This window comes from Bufo bufo, chromosome 3 (assembly GCF_905171765.1).
Source record: "Bufo bufo chromosome 3, aBufBuf1.1, whole genome shotgun sequence".
In the NCBI taxonomy this organism is placed as follows: Eukaryota; Metazoa; Chordata; class Amphibia; order Anura; family Bufonidae; genus Bufo; species Bufo bufo.
In genome coordinates, this window is record NC_053391.1 from 19,045,501 (window position 1) to 19,059,192 (window position 13,692).

Here is a 13,692-nt window from a genome sequence, read left to right on the forward strand (position 1 = left end):
TGCTTGGTCCCTTGCGGCGGTGGGCAGTAGGAGGCGTACTGTCTAGAGGACGGCCGCTCCGCTTTTGCACCCTGCTCCCTCTTCTGCTGTGCTGTTGGCTCTGTGCGACCACCGCCTCTTCCTCCGAACTACATCGGTCACTCGCATGACCTTGATTCCATGTGAGGTCGAGGACCTCATAGTCCTTCACATCATCTTCCACCCAGCCTTCACCCCTGCCTTCCTTGTCGGTCTGCACACTTTCGAAAGCCAGAGCAGTTGGCACCTGTGTTTCGGCATCATCCGAGACGTGCTGCGATGGTCCTCCCATGTACTCATCTTGAAAAATAAGTGGTTGGGCATCGGTGCACTCAATCTCTTTCACTTCTGGGGCAGGGCTAGGTGGATGGCCCTGGGAAACCCTGCTAACAGTCATCAAAAAGCAGAAGAGACTGCTGCATGACTTGGGGCTCAGACTGCTTGGCTGATTTGCAAGGGGGTGAGGTGAAAGACTGATGGACATCGGCTGCAGGTGCCAACTGTGGTCTTTCAGCAGGAGACTGGGTGGGAGACAATGTGAAGGAACTGGATCCACTGTCAGCAACTTAATCTACTGTCGCCTGAACTTGTTCAGGCCTCACCATTCGTAGAGCAGCATTAGGCCTGACAAAATACTGCTGCAGATTTTGTCGCCTACTCGCACCTGAGGAAGGGGTTTCACTGGTGCTTGTAGCTGGCACAGATCGACCACGTCCTCTCCCTGCAACAGGAGCTCCACCAGCAGCACCACGACCTGGGCCACGTCCCTTATTTGACGCTCTCCTCATATTTTTTGAATTTAGGATTTTACCCTAAATAGATGTTTAATTGATCGTAGAAAAGAACGACAGTATGTAAAGGGTGTACCTCACACGGCCTGAACCAGATTAGGCCTGAATTAAAGATTTTTGCACAAAATGGCTGTATTTCAAATGCCTAATTCAAACCCCTGTATGTAGAGGTGGTATCTCACAGGGCCTGAACCTCTGTAGGCCTGAATTCAAAATTGGTGCACCAAATGGCGGTATTTAAAATCTCTGAATGTAACCCAAATGTATTAAGGGTGTATCTCACAATGACATCTGCATCAAAGGCTGCCAACTACATTTTTTGTGCCCAAACGACTGTTTATTTAACAACTAAATTTGACAACAGTATAGAAGCCTGTAATGTCACACGTGTTGATTTTATTTTGCTCAAAAAAGTGTGTTTTTCAAACCCCAGAAAATGATGGGTGTATTTCTACCTTAAATTGCACACTGACTAATCAAGATGTTGTAGTTTGCCCCCACAAAAAATGGTGAATGTCCCAAAAGCTCAGATGCAGTGCTGGTTCACTGAGCATGCATAAAATGGCCGCCGCCGCCACCCACCTAACTAACAGAAAGCGCCGAACTTTTACAAAAATGTCCGGGGTCCAAAAATCCTAAAGTTCGGTATGAACCCGTACTTTACAGTTCGGGTTCGCTCAACCCTACTGCCCTGCAAAAACCCAAGTTTATCAAGACATTTTGCAGGAGAACTTAAGGCCATCTGTCAATCAGGTGAAGCTCAACAGAAGATGGGTGTTGCAACAGGACAACGACCCAAAGCATAGAAGTAAATCAACAACAGAATGGCTTAGGGCTCTTTCACACCTGCGTTCTTTTCTTCCGGCATAGAGTTCCGTCGTCGGGGCTCTATGCCGGAAGAACCCTGATCAGTTTTGTTCTTATGCATTCTGAATGGAGTGAAATCCGTTCAGGATGCATCAGGATGACTTCAGTTCCGGAACGGAACGTTTTTTGGCCGGAGAAAATACCGCAGCATGCTGCGCTTTTTGCTCCGGCCAAAAATCCTGAAGACTTGCCGCAAGGCCGGATCCGGAATTAATGCCCATTGAAAGGCATTGATTCGGATCCGGCCTTAAGCTAAACGTCGTTTCGGCGCATTGCCGGAGCCGACATTTAGCTTTTTCTGAATGGTTACCAAGGGCTGCCGGGACGCTAAAGTCCTGGCAGCCATGGTAAAGTGTAGTGGGGAGCGGGGGAGCAGCATACTTACCGTCCGTACAGCTCCCGTGGCGCTCCAGAGTGACGTCAGGGCGCCCCAAGCGCATGGATCACGTGATCGCATGGCACGTCATCCATGCGCATGGGGTGCTCTGACGTCATTCTGGAGCGCCCCGGGGAGCCGCACGGACTGTAAGTATACCGCTCTCCCGCTCCTACTATGGCAACCAGGACTTTAATAGCGTCCTGGCTCCATTAGTAACACTGAAAGCATTTTGAAGACGGTTCCATCTTCAAATGCTTTCAGTACACTTGCGTTTTTCCGGATCCAGAGTGTAATTCCGGCAAGTGGAGTACACGCCGGATCCGGACAACGCAAGTGTGAAAGAGGCCTTAAACAGAAGAAAATACACCATCTGGAGTGGCCCAGTCAGAGTCCTGACCTCAACCCGATTGAGATGCTGTGGCATGACCTCAAGAAAGAGATTCACACCAGACATCCCAAGAATATTGCTGAACTTAAACAGTTCTGTAAAGAGGAATGGTCAATAATTACTCCTGACCGTTGTGCACTAGTGATGAGCAGGAGGTGCCATATTCGATTTCGACGAAATTTGCGAATATTTGTCAAAATCGAATATTCGTCATTATTCTAGTTATCGCGATTAATATGCGATTTAAATAATCGCGTATTGCGATTTTAACTTAAGGCAACTTTCCTATTGGTTTGATATCTAGAATTAGCGAAGATGAGGAATATGACTAATGTATTCGTCATATTTCTCAAAACGAAGATAACTAAATATTCTCCATCTTCGTTTTAGCTCTATAGTCGTCAACTTCGCTAATTCTAGCAATCAAATAGGAAAGTTGACTATAGAGACAGCTAAGTTTAATTCGCTATGCGATTATATTCATTTGCTTTTTTTTATAAATAGAATTATTATAATTATCAAGTATTATATTTATTCTATTTATTTAAAAAAAGCTAAGTAAGGCTACTTTCACACTAGCGTTCAGGTGTCCGTTCGTGAGCTCCGTTTGAAGGGGCTCACGAGCGGTCCTGAACGCAGCTGGACGGCCCTGATGCATTCTCAATGGAGGCGGATCCACTGAGAATGCATCCGCCTGCCAGCGCTCAGCCTCCGCTCCGTGAGCGGACACCTGAACGCTGCTTGCAGCGTTCGGGTGTCCGCCTGGCCGTGCGGAGGCGAGCGGATCCGTTCAGACTTACAATGTAAGTCAATGGGGACGGATCCGCTTGAAGATGACACCATATGGCTCAATCTTCAAGCGGATCCGTTCCCCATTGACTTACAATGTAAAGTCTGAACGGATCCGCTCAGGCTACTTTCTGACTTAGAAAATTTTCTAAGTTTTAATGCAGACGGATCTGTTCTGAACGGATGCGAACGTCTGCATTATCGGAGCGGATCCGTCTGATGAAACATCAGGCGGATCCGCTCCGAACGCTAGTGTGAAAGTAGCCTAATATAATCACATAGCGAATTAAACTTAGCTGTCTCTATAGTCAACTTTCCTATTTGATTGCTAGAATTAGCAATTAGCATTAGGGGGAAAAAAATATATAACAATCGCTATTCGAATATTCGCGCTCAACACTATTGTGCACGTCTGATCTGCAACTACAGAAAATGTTTGGTTGAAGTTATTGCTGCCAAAGGAGGTTCAACCAGTTATTAAATCCAAGGGTTCACATACTTTTTCCACCTGCACTGTGAATGTTTATATGGTGTGTTCAATAAAAACATGGTAACATTTAATTCTTTGTGTTTTATTAGTTTAAGCAGACTGTGATTGTCTATTAGATCCAAAAAAAAGGGACGGCTCGAGGTCTGACAATATATGGATGTAGGTGCAACCAACCAACCTGGCTCACCCTGCCAGTATAAATAAGGTTAAGAACATAAGAATTGTGGGAGGGCACTCAAACTACGAACTAGGCAGAAAGCGATTTATTATGAGGTCATTAAAATGTTGCAATAAAATACAAACAAACAGTCCTAGTAATGATGGACAAATAGCATGTAGATTACATATAAAATCCTAGTATGCTAGGCAAACTGTATATCGAGACCTGCAACATGTGCAATCCTAAAGTTGCAGGCAATGTAGATTGCAATGTGTGTACTAAGACCTGCAACAGTATAGCAATAGGACTGAAACTTGCAGCAATGTGAAGACTAAGTTGCTTGAGACATCCAACAGTCAGTGAGGACCAATCTTAGTGAATGCTAACACAATGGGCCAGATTTATCATGACTCTGACAGCTCACTCCACTTTCACATATGGCAAAAGTCAGTTTTAGCCAAGTCAGATTTATGATCGGCCCTTTAAGACTGTAATAAATCTGGTTTGACGGTAGCAGTTTATCCGTCAGTAAGCAGCTTTACAAAAGTCGCACGTTTTTAAGATAAGCATGGTCCTCACTGGAGTGAAATTGCGACTTTTTTGCGACTTTTTTGTGACTTTTTAAATAGTCCCAATAGTAAATCTGTCTAGAGATTCATTTACATAAGAAAACACGCCCACTTTCAGAAAACTGGCGAGCATAGTGCAGAGCAGAAAAAAGTCGCAAATTTGTGCGCAGTTTTAGCGTTTGGGAAATTTTTTGGGGACTTTCACTCCATTATTCAGACCTGAGCTAATGATAAATCTGGCCCTAAGTTGCTTGAGACATCCAACAGTCAGTGAGGACCAATCTTAGTGAATGCTAACACAATGGGCCAGATTTATCATTACTCTCACAGCTCACTCCACTTTGACATATGGCTAAAGTCAGTTTTAGCCAAGTCAGATTTATGATCGGCCCTTTAAGGCCTCATGCACACGACAGTATTTTTTCACGGTCCGCAAAACGAGGTTCTGTTATCCGTTTCCGTTTTTGTTTCCATGTGTCTTCCTTGATTTTTGGATGATCACCAGACATGAAGGAAAGTGAAAAAAAATCTAAGTCAAGTTTGCCTTGCAAATGATGGGAAAAAAACGGACGTGGACGACAATCTTGTGTGCCTCCGTGTTTTTATACGAACTCATTGACTTGAATGGGTCCGCGAACAGTTGTTCGTGAAAAAAAAAAAATAGGACAGGTCATATTTTTTTTTTTACGGATCACGGACGCGGATGATAAACGGTGCATTAACCGAGTTTTCAACGGACCCATTAAAAGTCAATGGGTCCGCAGAAAATCATGGAACATTGGACACGGAACACAACAACGGTCGTGTGCATGAGGCCTAAGACTGTAATAAATGTGGTTTGATGGTAGCAGTTTATCCGTCAGTAAGAAGCTTTACAAAAGTCGCACATCTTAACGAAAAAGCCGCACGTCTTTACAAAAAAAAGTCGCATGTTCTATTAAAAAGTCTCATAATATAAGCATGGTCCTCACTGGAGTGAAATTGCGCATTTTTTTGCGATTTTTAAATAGTCCCAATAGTAAATCTGTCTAGAGATTCATTTACTTCAATTAACACAACCGAATGAATTAGGTCAGGCTAATGGTAAATATAACAGGCTAAACCCTTAAATCCAAAAGAAAATCACAAAAGTGGGTAGCTCATTAATACTTAACATTTATTAGTGTCATTAGTAAAATAATAGGCCCTTTAGTAGTCATTAAAAATAGGATTAAATCTAATGTAACCTATTTGCTGCATAGGTATCTATAGATAGCGATGCTATCAAAAAGAGGGAGGGGACCACAATGATGCAGGGATAGCGATATAGTATAGAGTGAGAGGAGGAGATGCAAAGTGAGAAGGACACACTGCTGGGTCGAAGGCCCTAGGTGCCCCTTACGCTATCTCCTTACCCCCTAATCTACTGGCACTATCCCTATCGTCACCCTACCTAGACATGGACTGCCCAGCTTTGCCGACAGAGAGAAGATGGTCCTGTGGATCCCAAAGGACAATTTTATCAGCTAAGGGAGGACAAATAGAGGGCAAAGAAATTATACAGGTATGATGCGGACTGTATCACAATGCGGCTCAGATAGCCTGTAACAGTGAAAGCACGCACCTCCCTAGGGTCCGTACAGAATCCCTTAATAAAGATAAGCAAACAAAACATCCCAACGTGTTTCCTTGAAGGATAGCAATTCCTCAGGGGACTATATCCTATATGTGTGACCACAGGATGAAATAGGAACTATTGGATATATGGTCACCAATTAAATCAGGTGTCTCAGGTCATAGATGGATGACCATTTGATCTCAGGTCGCCATATAATCACAGGGTGTATTTAGATCAGCACTCAAACAAATCACTGGCCGCTCCAGTTTAAGTGGCTAAAATTCTTTAGTGACCACCAATTTCAGGGTCACCAGTCAAGTCAGGTGTGATCCATAAAACACCAGTATAATCTGAATCCAGGCCTAGAGATACAATATATGCAGGCCAGGTCAGGTCAGAATCGATAGTCATAGAGATGCTGACCCCCATCCATTGAATCGGCTGCCTTGGTCTGTCTCCCACCAAGCTATGTTTCCAGCCGTTCAATGACGTGTGCAAGATGCCGTTTAGCAACAGTGATAGACAAGCACAGAGTCAACTTTTAACTTAACTGTACAATCTAGGATGTCGACTGTTCACAGACACATGCGGATGTCCTTCCTCGGCGTTCTGCATGTGGCAGCGGCAACGAGGATAGATTCGCGGCTCTTTTTAAAAGCCACAAGGTTCCGCCCAGTGACATCACTCTATTCATCAGACCGGGTCACATGCTGACAGCACGTGATCGATCCCCGGTCAGATGACCACAGCGTAGTAGGAAGTGCTCGGCAAGGAGGTGTACACTTACTACAGGGCAACCACTTTAGCTTCACACGTCTCCAGGGGGCGGAGACATCAGTATGTAAGCAATCGATAGCGTGGTTACCTCGGCCTCTGCGCCGCACCAACTCACACATGGATGTTGACGTCACTGAAAGGTGGGTTTGTTACAATGTGTCAGTGGAGCCGAAGGGCAAAATCTGGCCCACCAACCACAGTGTTTAATAAAATCATTAGCCCAGTGGTCTATAATATCACGGACCCCGGGGTTATATGAAGGAGTTTTTATAGTTGGTCCTCATGATAACGGACGTGATGAGGTTAAACCAAGCAGCAACCCTAAAAGTAGCAATTATCTCGAAGTAAGATCTAAGGTTCCAATATAGATCATATGATCAGCAAAATAAGACTCAAAGCATGTATATAGGTAAAGGGAGAAGAGGGAGTCTGGAAACATAGTGGAATGGCTAAGCGGGTACTTCAGGGATCAATGTAGCAGCTAAATGACAGATGCTCATTTAGCCCCAACGGAACCACTGTTTTGAGCTGGAAGATCCACCAGGTTTCCCTCTGTAGAACCCTCCTATCCCAGTCACCATCTCGTCTTGGTCTTGGGACCATTTCGATCCCCATAAATTTTAGCCCAGAGGTGTCGCCTCCATGTAGGCCATTCACATGTTTTGCTAGGGGTGTATCTCTGTCGTTTCTAATGTCCCCCAGATGTTCACCCACCCGTCGCCGCAGCTCATGGGTGGCCTTGCCCACGTATTCAAGGCCACATATACAGTTGACCTTGTATACCACGCCCCTCGTGCGGCAATTCACAAAATGTTTAATTTGGTACATTGTACCCGTGACATTGCCACAGAAGGAGCGTCCCTGTGTTACATGTGGGCACGCCACACAGCCACTGCAGCGAAAACATCCAACCGGACGCCAGAGCCAGGTATCACCGGTACCTTGGTTCTCGCTGAAGTGGCTGTGGACTAGGCGATCTTTGAGGCTCAATCCCCTGTGATACGTGATTTGTGCTGTCTCTGAGACAACATTTTTGATATCAGGGTCAAGTAGAAGAACTTCCCAGTGGTTTCTCAGTATCTGTCTCACCTGTTCTGATGCGCCATCAAAGGTGCCTATAAGGCGTATCGGACCACTTGTTGTTAATTTAGGTTTGGGGTATAGCAGTTTGTCCCTACTGCTTTCACAAGCTCTTCTATATGTTGATCGGAGGACAGTATCAGGATAGCCCCTCTCACGAAATCTGCACCGCAGGTCATTCGCTTGTTGTTTAAAATCACCCCAGGCGGAACAGTTCCTCCTAATACGTAGGTACTGTCCCACCGGTATCCCTCTCTTCAGGGATTGTGGATGATGACTCGTCCAGTGCAGGAGCGAATTTGTGGAGGTAGGCTTCCTGAATGTGGGACAGAGCAGAAAAAATTTGTGCGCAGTTTTAGCATTTGCGCATTTTTTTTGCGACTTTTTCACTCCATTATTCTGACTTGAGCTAATGATAAATCTGGCCCTATGACTAAAGACATTGGGACCGATTTATCATTAGCTCAAGTCAGAATAAGGGAGTGAAAAAGTCGCAAAAAAATGCGCAAATGCTAAAACTGTGCACAAATTTGCGACTTTTTTCTGCTATGCACTATGCTCGCCAGTTTTCTGAAAGTGAACGTGTTTTCTTATGTAAATGAATCTCTAGACAGATTTACTATTGGGACTATTTAAAAAGTCGCAAAAAAATGCGCAATTTCACTCCAGTGAGGACCATGCTTATCTTATGAGACTTTTTCGTAAAAACGTGCGACTTTTTCGTAAAGATGTGCGACTTTTGTAAAGCTGCTTACTGACGGATAAACTGCTACCGACAAACCACATTTATTACAGTCTTAAAGGGCCGATCATAAATCTGATTTGGCTAAAACTGACTTTAGCCATATGTGAAAGTGGAGTGAGCTGTCAGAGTCATGATAAATCTGGCCCACTGTGTTAGCATTCACTAAGATTGGTCCTCAGTGACTGTTTTGGTTGTCTAGGATTGCACATGTTGCAGGTCTCGATATACATTTTGCCTAGCATACTAGGATTTTATATGTATTCTACATGCTATTTGTCCATCAATACTAGGACTGTTTATGTTTGTATTTTATATTTTAATGACCTCATAATAAATCGCTTTCTGCCTAGTCCGTAGTTTGAGTGCCCACCCACAATTCTTTTGTGATTGTCTATTGTTGTCACTTAGATGAAGATCAGATCACATTTTATGACCAATTTGTGCAGAATCCATATCATTCCAAAGGGTTCACATACTTTTTCTTGCAACTGTATGTACTAACACTTATATGGACACTGCGTGTACAATCACTTACACACTACTGTGCGGACAATCACCAGTCACTGCTGCCATCACTGAACCTCCAGGAAAGAGTTATTCCCATTGTAAGAATTTCCTCCCTCTTACTGGGTCTGATTCTAAGGTTCAGGGCAAGAAATGAAATACAAGAAGAAGAAGTGTAGAAAATGTGTATTGTAAAAGGTGGAAAATCAGTGTCCAGTTATGATGGGAGTTAGATGGAGATCTACATGGAGACATACACAAGAGACATTACAGACAGAGACACATTGTCCTTATACACAGCACAGATCCCAATATCTTATAATTTTTTCTACTTACAGTCAGTTACCAGATATGGACCCTTCACACACTCAGGACTTGATCTTCAGTCAGTGTCTTCTCAGCAAGTCAGTGATCCAAATATATCCAAGTGAATTCTAGCTTTCTGAGCCATGCTTGAGTCTTTTATACCTCTTTGGTTGCTATAGCTATCTGCTCCTCCTCTTCCCCCAGGAGACGCCCAGTCCCACCTTTATAATCAATGAAACCTTTCATCATCAGATCTGGCTTCCCTCATTACCATTTGCAATGGAGGAATACTGGCCACACCTTCTCATCAACCAGTTTAGCATTTTCTGGCCTCCTGAGATGGTCCATCATTTACACATTGTATTTGCAGGGTAGAGACCTATTGTTCACACTCCTATGTAGCATCTGTAAGAGATTCCTGGGATACTCCGAGACCTTTTTATATGAGAATTAGTGTAAACAATGAGCATTTTACATCCTGATGTGAAGAAAATTTAGACTAGAACCTTCAGAATCACAGGTGCATATCCATGAAGCAAACATAATTACAAAAAACAAGATGGCTACACACCATTATACATACAAACAATAGAGCTGAGAAATGGGGGTCATTCCAGATAAACGTGGTACAATACCGACTATAAATGAGTTAATGGAAGCTTTTAGCGCACATATTTGCTAAAACATGTGTCGTGCCCATCTACCAGGCGTCAAGGTGGCTTCCGCAGATGGGTCCCTAACACTAAATATACTGCTTATAAATATACTAAATATACTGCTATACTGCTCAACTTGAATGGGTCCGTCATCCATCCGCACTGCAAAAAAATAGAACATGTTCTAATTTTTTGCAGTGTGAAAGCAAGGACAGAAACACCACGGACGCACTCGGTAGTGCTTTTGTGGGGTTACGTGCATCTGTTTCGCACCGCAACTCTGGATTGTGGATCCATTCAAGTTAATAGGTCCGCATTCGTGATATGGGAAGCTCATGGCCGGTGCCCGCATATTGTGGACCCACTTTTTGCTGGCCACAATAAGGCCACGGCCGGGCAACAGCTATGTGCATAAGGCTTAAAATAACAAACCATATTTGATTTAAAATTCTTGTTTATAGGGGTGTCAAGCTGATACTTTTCAACTGGAAATCATACAATTTTCAGTGACTCAAAAATATAGAGAAATTCGGGGCAGAGCCGGATGCAGAGCTAAGCAGAAGCAGCATAGCTGAGCTCCAGCAGCCACAGCCAAGTACAGCATTATAAAGCACCCCAACTGTGCTGGAGCAGACCTCTGTTCACCCACTCACCCCCGGAATGACGAGGATGAAGAAAACCACAAAACTTACCTCTTTCTTCATAGCAACACCGATCCAAGATGGTCCCCCGGCACATGCAGGAGGCAGCACAGACACCAATGAACTCCAGCATCAAGCGCACCACGAGGCAGCAGGTCCATGAGGAGCTGGTAGGACATATTTCCCCTGCAAGTAAAACTAGTCATGTGAGTGGGGGGTCTGCCCAAAGCTCTCCAGCAGGGGCAAAGTCTGTATGAGCCCTAATACAAGCTCTGGACATGATAGGATCACCCTGTCTGCTATGCAAGATTTAATGGCAGACCTGAAAAGTTCTATACACTCAGATATTCAGTCAGCCTTAAACACTACAAGGGCAGACATCACGGCCATTGGGGATCGCACTGCGCACCTTGAGGAAAAGATGGAGGAGTTTAAGGAAACACACAACTCCCTAGTGGATTCCTATAATAAGACACAGGATGAGGTTGCTGCCATGAAACTGCAATTAGTAGACCTTGAGGATAAGTCTAGATAGAATTATATCAGACTCAGAAATATCCCTGAAGACATTAAATAGGACTCTCTCCAGGATTATCTAATAGATCTCTTTATATCAATCCTGCCGGACACCCCAGAGAGGGATTTACTTATAGATAGGGCGCAGAGTCCCTAATCCCAAATCTATGCCGGCCAGCACACCAAGGGATGTACTAGCTCACCTTCACTTCTTCCATTTTAAAAACAATATTTTTAGGAAAGCATAAAGAAAGAAAGAAAGAAAGAAAGACATTCCTGATTGTTTGAAACAAGTTTCTTTCTATGCTGATCTCTCTCCAGCAACTCTAGCCGGGAGGAGGGAGTTTGCTAAATATACCACATTCCTGAGAGAGAATGGAATCCCATATCGCTGGGGTTTCCCAGTAAAACTTATTGTCAGTAGAAATGGCACTAATTTAATTTTACTTTCTCCATCTCAAGCTGCAAACCATCTGGAGTGGTGGTCATTACTCCAGCCACGAGAGGGATCAAGATCTCCAGGGAAACAGAAGACAACCACGCTGACCCATGAATGGACTGTGATGAAATCTGCGAAATGATAACCTCCATAGGTGCCGACCATGTAAGGTAGGTCACCTGCCTACACCATTCTACATTGGGTCTGCTTTCCTCCATTCTTGACCCATCTATATATTTAGAAACACACAAATGTTATAGTCCTTCAGAGACTCCCCCATATACGAGCTGTTGGTTGCCTGTTGGGACAACCAATAAGTCATGTCTTGGCGGTGGCTGTTGGACGTCCGCTGTTAGATATAATTCAGATTTTATTTTATTTTTTATTTTATTTTTGTTCTTCTTTTTCTCAGCTAATGTAGTTGTTTTTACATCGCGAACTGGATCCCTCTCCCACCCTACACATGGCAATTATGACTGGGTTTTTTGATCTACTAGAGACTGTATGGTTTCTTAAAAGTATTAATTTCCAGGTTGTTTATTAAGTTTTTTTGAGGGTGACATGTCATTACCCGCTTCTGATTTACTGGCACATCTTTGCACTCTATTGTTCTATGTAGCACTGTACATTTTATATGGCACTACAGGGGTTTATGGGTGTGTTCTTGGGTACCTGACATGGCATGAAAGATCTCATCCCTAAATGTCAAAGGGTTGAACAGCCCTTTCAAAAGAGCATGCTTCTGGAAAGAAGTATCTAACCTACATTGTGACATTATAGGTCCCTAGGAAGCCCATTTATTGCCTAAAGATAATTTCAGTATTCAAAATAAGCGCTTTCCTCATATTTTTCACTCCCACCCTGAAAAGAAAAAAGCAGGGGTGATGCTAGCCATTAAAGATACACAGTCTCTTTTAAACTTATATCTACTACAGACAGCCAAGGCCGCTACATTATCATTGTCTGTTTAATCAATAATCAGCTTTACACTGTAGCATCCATATATGCACCTAATGAATCACAGATTCCCTTCCTTCACCGCTTCTTCAACAAACTTGACACCAATAAGACAGGGGTTTGTAATACTCTGCGGCGACTATAATAAAGTTGGCCTTACGATTGACAAGACACCCGTGGACAGTAAGACTTCTCATTAAGAGAGTTATTGCACAAATTGGAGATTTTTGACCCATGGTGCATATTCCATGCGTCTGAAAAAGACTAAACTTTTTTCTCAAGCCCCGATAACTCATACTCCCCCATAGATATGGTATTAGTTGATAAAAGACTAGTACAAAATATAATTTCATCAGATATCGGATTCAGTACCATAACTTGGTCCGACCATGCCCCTACCTATATACTGAAGCGTATAGTGGCGTATTTCAGTAATACAAGAAAAATATATACCCACTGCACTGTTCCAGTAATTTCTGAAGAAAGCGTATAGTGGCATATTTCAGTAATACAAGAAAAATTTATACCCACTGCACTGTTCCAGTAATTTCTGTTGAAAGAGTATAGGGCTGTATTTCAGTAACACAATAAAAATTTATACCCACTGCACTGTTGCAATTATTTCTGGAGAAAGTGTATCAGGGCGTATTTCAGTAATACAAAAAAATATATATACCCACAGCACTATTCCAGTAATTTCTGGTGAAAGCATATAGGGGCGTATTTCAGTCATACAAGAAAAATTTATAACCACTGCAATGTTGCAGTAATTTCTGGTGAAAGCTCATAGGGCCAAATTTCAGTAATACAAGAAAAATATATACCCATTGCACAGTTGCAGTAATTTCTGGTGAAAGTGTATAGGGGTGTATTTCAGTAATACAAGAAAAATATATACCCACTGCACTGTTGCAGTCATTTCTGGTGAAAGCTTATTTGGTCAAATTTTTGTAATGCAAGAAAAATATATACCCACTACACCGTTTCAGTAATTTCTATTGAAAGAGTATAGGGGCGTATTTC